Source organism: Morone saxatilis, unplaced genomic scaffold (assembly GCF_004916995.1).
Source record: "Morone saxatilis isolate NCDOM2014 unplaced genomic scaffold, NCSU_SB_2.0 Contig9, whole genome shotgun sequence".
In the NCBI taxonomy this organism is placed as follows: Eukaryota; Metazoa; Chordata; class Actinopteri; family Moronidae; genus Morone; species Morone saxatilis.
The window spans coordinates 21,069,014-21,078,286 of record NW_023340268.1 but is presented as its reverse complement, the minus strand read 5'-3'; the positions used below and the strand labels follow the sequence as shown (position 1 = coordinate 21,078,286).

Below are 9,273 nucleotides of genomic sequence, written 5' to 3'. Positions count from 1 at the left end.
ACCGGTATTGCCTTTAATATTGCCACATTGGTTTTCACTACCGGGCTTAATACTCATTCCAGCTAAAACAGGAAATTAGAAAACAAGTTTTTTGTGACCAAGGACGACATATTGCTAATATATCATAATAGTTATAATAGTATCCTAATAAAAAAATGCCTCACAGCTTAACTCTGTCAGTAGTTTAATAATCTCTTTCTTTACCACACCACACAGACAAAGTAAAGGCAACTTATTTAGTTTCCAGCATCCGAGAGGATTCGGTTTGCAGTAAGGAGATACCTCAGTTAAAGGCCCTGCACTCCCGCACAGGTGTTTTGAGTTGAACTGGCTAATTGGACCTGTCCTCAGGTTTAACTTGGGCAGAGAGAAGTTGGGAAACAAGCAAAGTATCCACAGTTAAGTTGTAAAAATAAAAAAAATGGTCCAGGTTTTCCCTCCTTAACAGTTAAAGCCTGCATGCACAATAACAGGGCATTGGAGCTGACACTAAATGGAATGCAGCCATTATTCATGTTATTAATTACAACTGTGCTAATCCTGCCATGACATGTCAAAATATCTGCAGTAAAAATGTGCTATTTTGACCTGACCACACCTTAAGAGGAGGTTTTTACCAGGCACAATGACTGAAAACACCTCAGTGTGCACCATAGATTATATATATATGTATATATATACATATATATATATATATATATATATAATGCTTTTAAAACCAGTAAAAAGTTTCATTTTTTAATAGTGGCAATATGAGGCAGCAACTAATGGCATACCTATATTTGCATACAAACATACTGTTAACGTTGAGCCCCAAAGAGAGTCGGAATAGATATTTATGTGTTTCATACCGTGTCTGTATACACATTCACACTTGAGAGGAAGAGACACAAAACTGGACCCCCAACTCCAGCGCCATGTTCCAGATGTTGGAGAGAAGCTAGCTAGCTGGTAGCTTGAGGACAGGGCGGGACTTTAGGTCTTCCATGGCAATGGGAAAGACTACAGTGGTGATTTACCAGTTTACAGAAGCTGAAAATCCTGAAATGATGAGCTGGTAATTATAAATATTACATTACAGCTAAACATAGTTTAGGTTAGCTAGTTAAGATAGCTATTAGCTGTAGCTGACCTGTTAAGTTAAAGTGTTACACGTTTTAACTTGAGATAATGTTAATGTACCAAAATTACAAATTTAAGGTGTGCTAGCTACTGTAATGGTCAATAAATGAAAATGTACTTTCATAAGACTTTTTATTTAAACTTTGGCCAGTTATCTAAGTTAAGTTGTAACTTATTTTTCTACCAGTGATGTTGTATAGCTCAGTTAAAAAAAAGCAGCAGTAGCTAACTGTCTTTGTAATGTAACCCCTGCTTATAACCATAAACTCACAGTCTGTGGTTCAAATCAATCAAAAAATGATTCTTCCCCCAGAGTATCTGCAGCTCTCCAGTTTGCTAAAAGCCGGAAAGAAAGCCAAAGCTCACCCGAGGTTAATTCTTTCCACAGCTGACTGGATGTGGTCAGGTATTGCGGTCAGGTATCTGAAGGTGCAGTGCACCTCGGTGGGAACATAGCAGGCGCATGACTTGGGGCAGTCACCGCTCGTCGGCAGCACAGCGGCCAAGAACAACAGAGCCTTCAGCAGCCACCTCCGCAGGTATGAAGCGCTGCAGGCACACACGCTCATTGTGCAACGGGGATGGGGCTTTCAGCTGCACGGAGGAAGAGGAGGGAGGCTAGACTTTGTCCTGGACCATTAATGAAACCCACCTGGAGAGAAATGTTACTCCAAATATGAATAATAATAATAATGATAGATAGATAGATAGATAGATGGATAGATAGATAGATAGATAGAAACTAAAAGTCAAATCTTTTTTTAATTTCCCTCACCCTGAAAAACTGCTTTTATTTGAACTTGAATTCTTGTATTCAGAAATGAAAATAACTTGTTTTTTTGCCTTCTAATGCCGGTTTCTGAGAATAAAATCAAATGACCAAAAGATACACTGACCTATAATGACATACAGCCATTTACAGCCAGCAGTGTGTATCTGTGGTTAACATATCAAGGCTTTAACTCGTTGACCTTTCCATCGCACCCGTCTGTAATGAAGTACTAATCAAGTTGGAGAGCCTGCCAACGAATGCGTCTAAATAAACAACAATATTGGACTTTCGTGGAACTGTAAGACTCTCAGCGATCCCAGAGCGACAAACGTCAGCTCAACGGGACGAGCTGTTAATACTCTGAGGAACCACAGACTGTCTTACAGACAAACTGACAGAAGCGCTGTGCTAGTGTGCTAATTGCAAAAAAAAGTATGTTGTCTGAAGAGGCTTGCATGTCAATACAAGTTCACTACAATTAAAAAAACAATGTAACATAAAACATAAAAAGACATTTAAATACAATTAAAAAGAGTTTAATATAAAATATGATAAAAACAGGAGAGTCAAAGTTATAGTTCGCTGCAGGGTGTTGATCCGAAGCCTCAGATTTTATTAAATAAAAGGCAGCAGCAAACAGAAAAGTCTTCAGTCAGTGATTTAAAGAACTGCGAGTTGCAGCAGACCTGGAGTTTGTTCCAGATATGTGCTGCATAAATACTGAGAGCTGCAGTATATAATTCATCTTTTGATACATTGTTTGTATCTTTATGGTTAGTCCATTAGGACACTAACTTTTTCTAAAAGACAGTGAATCAGTGCAGCATATACACTGTCAAACAAAGAAAATCCATTAACTAAAGCATCTTTGACATTCTTATCCTCAGACTATCATTAAATAGTACAGACCTAAACCACAGACAAACACTATAGTATATATATAGTATCTAAATACATACTGTATATTACTGAAAAATCTAAATACATTTGAATTACACAGTCTCTTACAAACTTAAATACATAGTAACTAAAAAGCCATTTCAGTTTTTGTTCAGTAAACCAGAATATTTCAGGCTTTTGTTGATTGAAGGAACATTAACTCTCTTAAATCATCATGATTTGTGCACTACAAAATAAGTTTTCCACAGTTTTAGAGCTCTAAATATATAAAACCTGACTAAATGAAATTATTATGACTTGACATTACAGCTATTAAAGGGGAGAATTTCTATTTGCTGTGATGAGGGATTTTTTTATTACAGTATTTATGTATTTATATCTAATTTATTAAGTCATCAGTAGGAACCAATGACCAACAAGCTTTTTAAACAAAATGTAATGTTTAATATCGTAAATCATATTATGACTGGTCAGTCTTGATTTAGCATGATTAGCATAGGCCAGTTATTCATTCTGCATGCACAAATCCAAAATGAAACAGGTGGTAATGTGCACTTTGATGTATCCAAATAAAAACAATGATTAGGTATTTTACATGAGCACAAATTGTATAGTCTCTTTGAAATTGGAATTTCTGATCGCTATAAAATTGCTTTTCATTTGTTTAAAATTAAATGTTACTTTTTAAACTAAACAGGTATATTACATTGTAATGTTGATATTCGCCTTCAGTCACCCTGCGCTCTAAATATTGGCATTGGCTATTAAAAAACCAATATGGCTCGACTACTGAAACTGAATGAGAACATATTATTTTAACTGTACTTTGGAAAAGCAGGCGATAGGCAGTGCAGTCTGTAGTGTGACTTTAGACTCGTTGACTACACCCTGAAGCTTTGTTACGTTTCAGCAGGGCTGTCAGGCCCATCTCGGCCTATTTGAGCAGGGAGTGCGTGCTCTGCAGAATGCAGATGCATTGCTGTCATGCAGATCATCTCGTGCTCCACAACTAATGAGATTAAAACGCCAGCGCTCCACAGTCAGACTTGTCACTTAAACATAAGTCAGAGGACATGTTTAAATTGCTTTAAGTGTCATATTATATCTGGACACATAAGCAGCACCGGATTAGGGGATTATCGGCACCCATGCTGAAAATGAACTAAATAGGCAGGTACAGATTTTTACATTCTGTTATATTTTATTATTTGTTTATCTCCGTATCACCATAGGGACAAAGCAGAAGATAATATTCCCACGCGTCCCGGAAAACCTGGACATCTTGAGAGTAGTTTTCCATTCATGGAAACACCTGGAAGTTGATTAAAATGACCAAATATCCTGGAAATAATCTAAATTGTCCTGAAAAATCTTTTCATTTGGCCCCTCACTCAGCTCACCTACATAAACCTGGCTGCGTATTTTATTTGAAACTCTACTCTTGGTAGGATACTGTATCAGACACTTCAAAGCTACATGCATACAGTCTAATGACGATCACATTTCTTGTTGCTGTGATAAATACATGCATGGTGATGTTAATTGTATGTGTAGTGAACACTTTAACTTCCTAGAAGATTTAGTAACTTTTAATATCATTTTTTCTACTTGATTTGAACTTTGTTACTTATGGGCTGTGGCCAGAATGTAGTCAATAATTGCCGAAGGTCCTGGACAATATGACATGGGTCTAAACTATTTGATGCTGGTTTTAAATTTGAGGGTCGCGATGTGGAGAATACACATACAGTAAATTACAGAAACATTCTTAATTTATAATGAGGGCAAACACAGAATTGGGGTACTCCATGTAATCACATTTCTCTGAGTAACGAGAGATTTAAAATAAGACTGAAATGGGGAAAATTCCTTTCCACAGCAAAGCATACAGTGAAAACAGACAGCGACAGACAGCGGTACACAGTTCAGACCAGCTCAGCGAGGCCTCTTATTTAAGGCGGCTATGGCTGCGGGGGAGTACACATACCCCAAAGTGAGCCATTCTGCACATCAGCGCTCTGTACCTGCGGCTGTGTGAAGTCTTGTGCTGTTGAAGTTACAATGCATGCAATGGCCTTATCGTTTCCCTCTGCACGGCTGTGTGGGGGGAACAGGGGCAGAACACGTTAATTTACATACATTTTTAAAAATAAGGTGTTAAAAAAGGGAATTGTAATGATCTGTCATGGCCACATTTAGACTCAATGACAGGGTTTAGTTCAATGATAAAGAATTGATGTATTTGGAAATCAAACAATTTATTAATTTCTAATGCCACCTTTAATTATTTCTATTCAGTGCTTTACTAATGTGCCACAATAATGTTTGAATATCTTTATTTGGGGGCTTTTCCAAGCAAGTATTGATGTATGAGATTGTTTATGATATATTTCTGCTACCCCTTAAAGTCTCCATGCCACCCTCTGGACACCCCATCAATATTTCACTAGATCCGCCCCTGGTGGACATAGCATACAGTCTATTATGCAGCCGTGTTGGTTTAATTCAATTCAATTCAATTCAATTTATTTTGTATATATATATTTAGTAACACATAATGTGTTACAGAAGCAGCTGGAATGGTACAATACTAATAGCTTGATGGCTAACAAATATACTGTATGTGTACAAAATCAATTTCAATTGTTTTGTAAATCATGTGGAAACAGTGTTTTAATGACAATTGTCTTTAGAAAACTGTGATAGTGCTGAAAGTTAAAACACGAAAAGTTTAGTGACATTCATATTCAGTCACCTGCTGTGGACTGTGGCACCAAACTCTGGCCTTGCTTTGGCATGTTTTAAAGTTTTATAAGAACAGTGATTAAAATTGTGACACTGAAGAGCTGAGTATTTGTAAGTACAAAATACATCAGCTTCTGTGGTCCAGAGTCTGTATGAACCATGATGATCTGTATTTCTTCATAATCCTGCACAACAACCGTATTGATCGTGCCTTTCCCAAAGACGTGATGGTGACCGTGCAGACTGGCTCTGATTCAGAGAGTTCATATAAGTACAAGCAGCAGGGATTTTAAAGCCAAAACTGCATGCATCTTTACTCAGACTTCGCCATGTGTTCACACATTCATATGTTTGTGGCCCACCTCTATGATCCATTAACCGGCAAGATGTTCAGTGCGTCTGTATTTGGTCATCTTAAGAAGATCAGAGGCATCTGGGTGATTAAATCTTGTCTACTAATGATCTAATTCAGACATCAAACAACGTTGGGTTTTCTTAGCAGACAGGATCACATGAGACTTATATCTGTAATAGTTTTAGGGCAGAATTACGTCTAGGTGTATGATAAGTTCGTTCTTCCTCTATAATCAGTCTGGAGCTCTCTCCATGCTGCTGGAAATATTATAATATTTAAATTAAACTTAATAAGCTCTAATATCTGGGTAGAAAACATGAGTATTCTGGGTTCACAGGCTCAGCTGTTAATTGTCACTAATATGATTCAGTGTATTTCTTGGTCATCCTGTATTCTTTGTACAAGTAAAGGCATAACCCTTAATGCAGTTGTTTTCCTCTGGTATGTGTTTTAACACTAAGATCCAGTTTAATTGGTTGGTAATTGAAAGGGAACTTTAATGAACCAGTGGCATCTTTGACAAATGTCTTAAGCATGAGTGCAGATGCTAAATCGGGCTTTGTGTGTATATATACAGTAAAATTATTTTACTATTGCACTTATTATGATTTGTTTCTAAGATGAAGCACTTATAATAAAATCAATAGAAAAAAAAGATGTTTAAAATATCAGAGGAAGCACTAGTACAAATGAAAAGTGAAAGAAAACACATAAATAAATCAAATTGATGACTTTTTAAAGATTGTTTTGGGGGCTTTTTATGCCTTTATTTGATCGGACAGGTGGAGATACACAGGAAAGGGGAAAGAGACAGAGAGGGGGGACAACATGCAGCAAAGGGCTGCAGGTTGGAACTGAACCTGGGCCACAATCAGAAGCTGATGCTTTAGGGCTTGTTTTTACTGAGTGACAACAGGTTGTTCTGTATGATGAAACGGTGTTACATTATTAAAAAAGGCATAATGAATCCTAACATCCTCGCCATAAGGCTTATCCCATCTTTATTGAACAGGAACCTAATCAATATTGGCGAGTATAGCTGTGTGCAGGATAATAGGTGTATTATCTGACACGGATCATGCAATGTGTCGCTCAGCGTGTCGCTCGCGTGTCTCACATTGTGGGGAAACAGTATTGATTTTGAGAACAGCCGTTAGTATGTTAGACGGAAAAGTTTCCCAAAGAAAATAGCTGTATTTTGTAAGAATTCAGTGTAAAAAGTAGGAAATGTGTAAAAAATAAAAACAGTTTTAAAATATGCTTCAATATATTTTAAGAATAAAAAGACTTATTTTGTTTTTTATCTGATTTTCTTAAATAAAAGTAACCTTTTTAACTTTATTACTAACTAAATAGAGTTTTTTCTCTGGATTTCATTTGCCCAGTAATCTGGTTTTTATTTTGTATATTGTACTTTTTAAAAACTGTAATTCCCACTGTGCTCGGTCACAAATAAATACAGTGAATACACATTACAGTCTTAATGGTGAGAAGTCAGGGTTATGTCACAAAACCCGTCTTTAGATCTTCTGTGTTATAACATTCACTTAAAGTTGGCAGGAATAATGATATGTCACTGACCTTGGTGAGCTTGTTCTGACTCTATTTAAAATACCCACAGGATAAGCAAAGGGGTTAATGCACAGAGGTTAAAGGTTAAGGGGTGTTAGGAAAGGTGTCAGGGGCAAGAGAGCTACTAATTCTTACATGATATGAGGACTGGATCATCAAAACAGGCAGTTAAAGTTTTGTTCCTGGAGCTTTTATGCGCTGTCTTTGGAACAATTTTCCGCTCGGTGGATGTTATGAGACTGTATTTACTGTAGGTGCACCACGCAGAGGTCTTAATCTGTGACATCGCCGCTGTCTGTGGAACAACAAGGATTTGTGGAGTGTAAGATTAGAGCTCTATGTCGTCATAAATCTCTGCTTCCCAATTCGACCAGGTGGTGGCGGGTGGGGCGGTGGCTAGGTGTAGTCTGAGGTCTGTAGATTTGGTGGATGAAACGTTTGTGCGTCTACGTGGGGTCAACCTCTATGAAGTTTTTTCATACCTCTGTTACATTCACATGGCTTGATGCTCTCTCTTAGACCTGATTTTTATTTTTAGAACTCGCTTTTCTTTTTTGAGATGGTTCGACCCAGAACTTTTTATGGTGCTCTGCTGTTGTGCTCTCCATGATGAACTACTGCATACCAGACATGTATGAGATGCCTCACGCCGGGGTGCAGGGCGGTGGGGAACACTGCATGTACCCAGGTGAGGGGCCCGGGTACGGACACTGTGAACCCCAGCCGCTGCACCATCCGCCCTGCATGGAGCAGGCTTGGTCACCCAGCCAGCATTACTCCTGCTCGTACGCCGGCAGCCCTCTGGTTTTTAAGAGCGACTTTTGCGGCATGGAGATCCCTCTTAGTCATTTCCACTATCAGCCTGAATATTTCCCTGAGATCAAACCGGACTTTTCACACCTGCAGTGGGTGCAGGAGGCGCACAAGAAAGGTATGAAGCCTGGATGGTGGTTGTTTGCATCTCCATGGTTTATGGGTGGCTAGAATTGCTGATCGATGATATTGTTTGTGCTTTTGTGGTAGTCACTTTGTATTGTGTGCGAAGTTTTTTAAAATTTTGCGAGTTGGTGACGACTCCTCCTTGATCAATGAATCAATGATGTCTGGGATTTTCGAATTAAGTCCAATAAGCGTAAATCCGAGACTTAAGGCGTCATGCAGTGACGTGCAGACTTGGTGCATCTGATGCCCAATGTTCGACTGAGGCGGGCGGGGGTCCATATTGATTGATGGTGAGGCAACAGAAGGCTGACGCAAGATGAATCAGTGCTTTCTTAACAAGCCCCCAAAACAGGTATTGATCAGTTTGTTAACCTCCAGTCTTCGAGTCTGCCACAGGTCAAAGCACTGAACTCATTAAGCCGAAGCCCAAAATTGGGCCAGGAGTTAAGTCAGTGAGTTGACTAGACACAACGGTGCTGTCTGTGGAAGTCGGTGCTAATTAAATATTAGCAGGCAGCCTAATTTTTGATTAGCCTACTTTTAAATCCACCACCAGGCCGTACCTAGATGCTACAAATGGAACAGTAGATGTATGTGTGTTGAATATCCTCACTTTGAGCTTCACTTGTTTATGCAATAAAAATTTTTTCCTACATGAAAAGAAAAAAGACAACTTAATACATTTTTTAAATAAAACATTAAATTACAAAAATGTTACATTATTATAAAAAACAACTCTTAATTTAACAGTTCATTTTAGGTCAACATCAACTAAAATCCAGCTGGAAACATGAAAAACACTGACCACAAAAGCCATAATAAAAAAATTGTTCAGACTATTCTAGTGACCCCCCCCCCCCCCCCC

General features: G+C 38.2%; 1 protein-coding gene across 1 annotated transcript in view; it reads left to right on the top strand.

Moving 5' to 3' along the window:
• Positions 1-9,273, top strand: part of thrb (thyroid hormone receptor beta) — a gene marked incomplete in the record, with an annotated part of 43,499 nt that overhangs the window by 25,898 nt on the left and 8,328 nt on the right.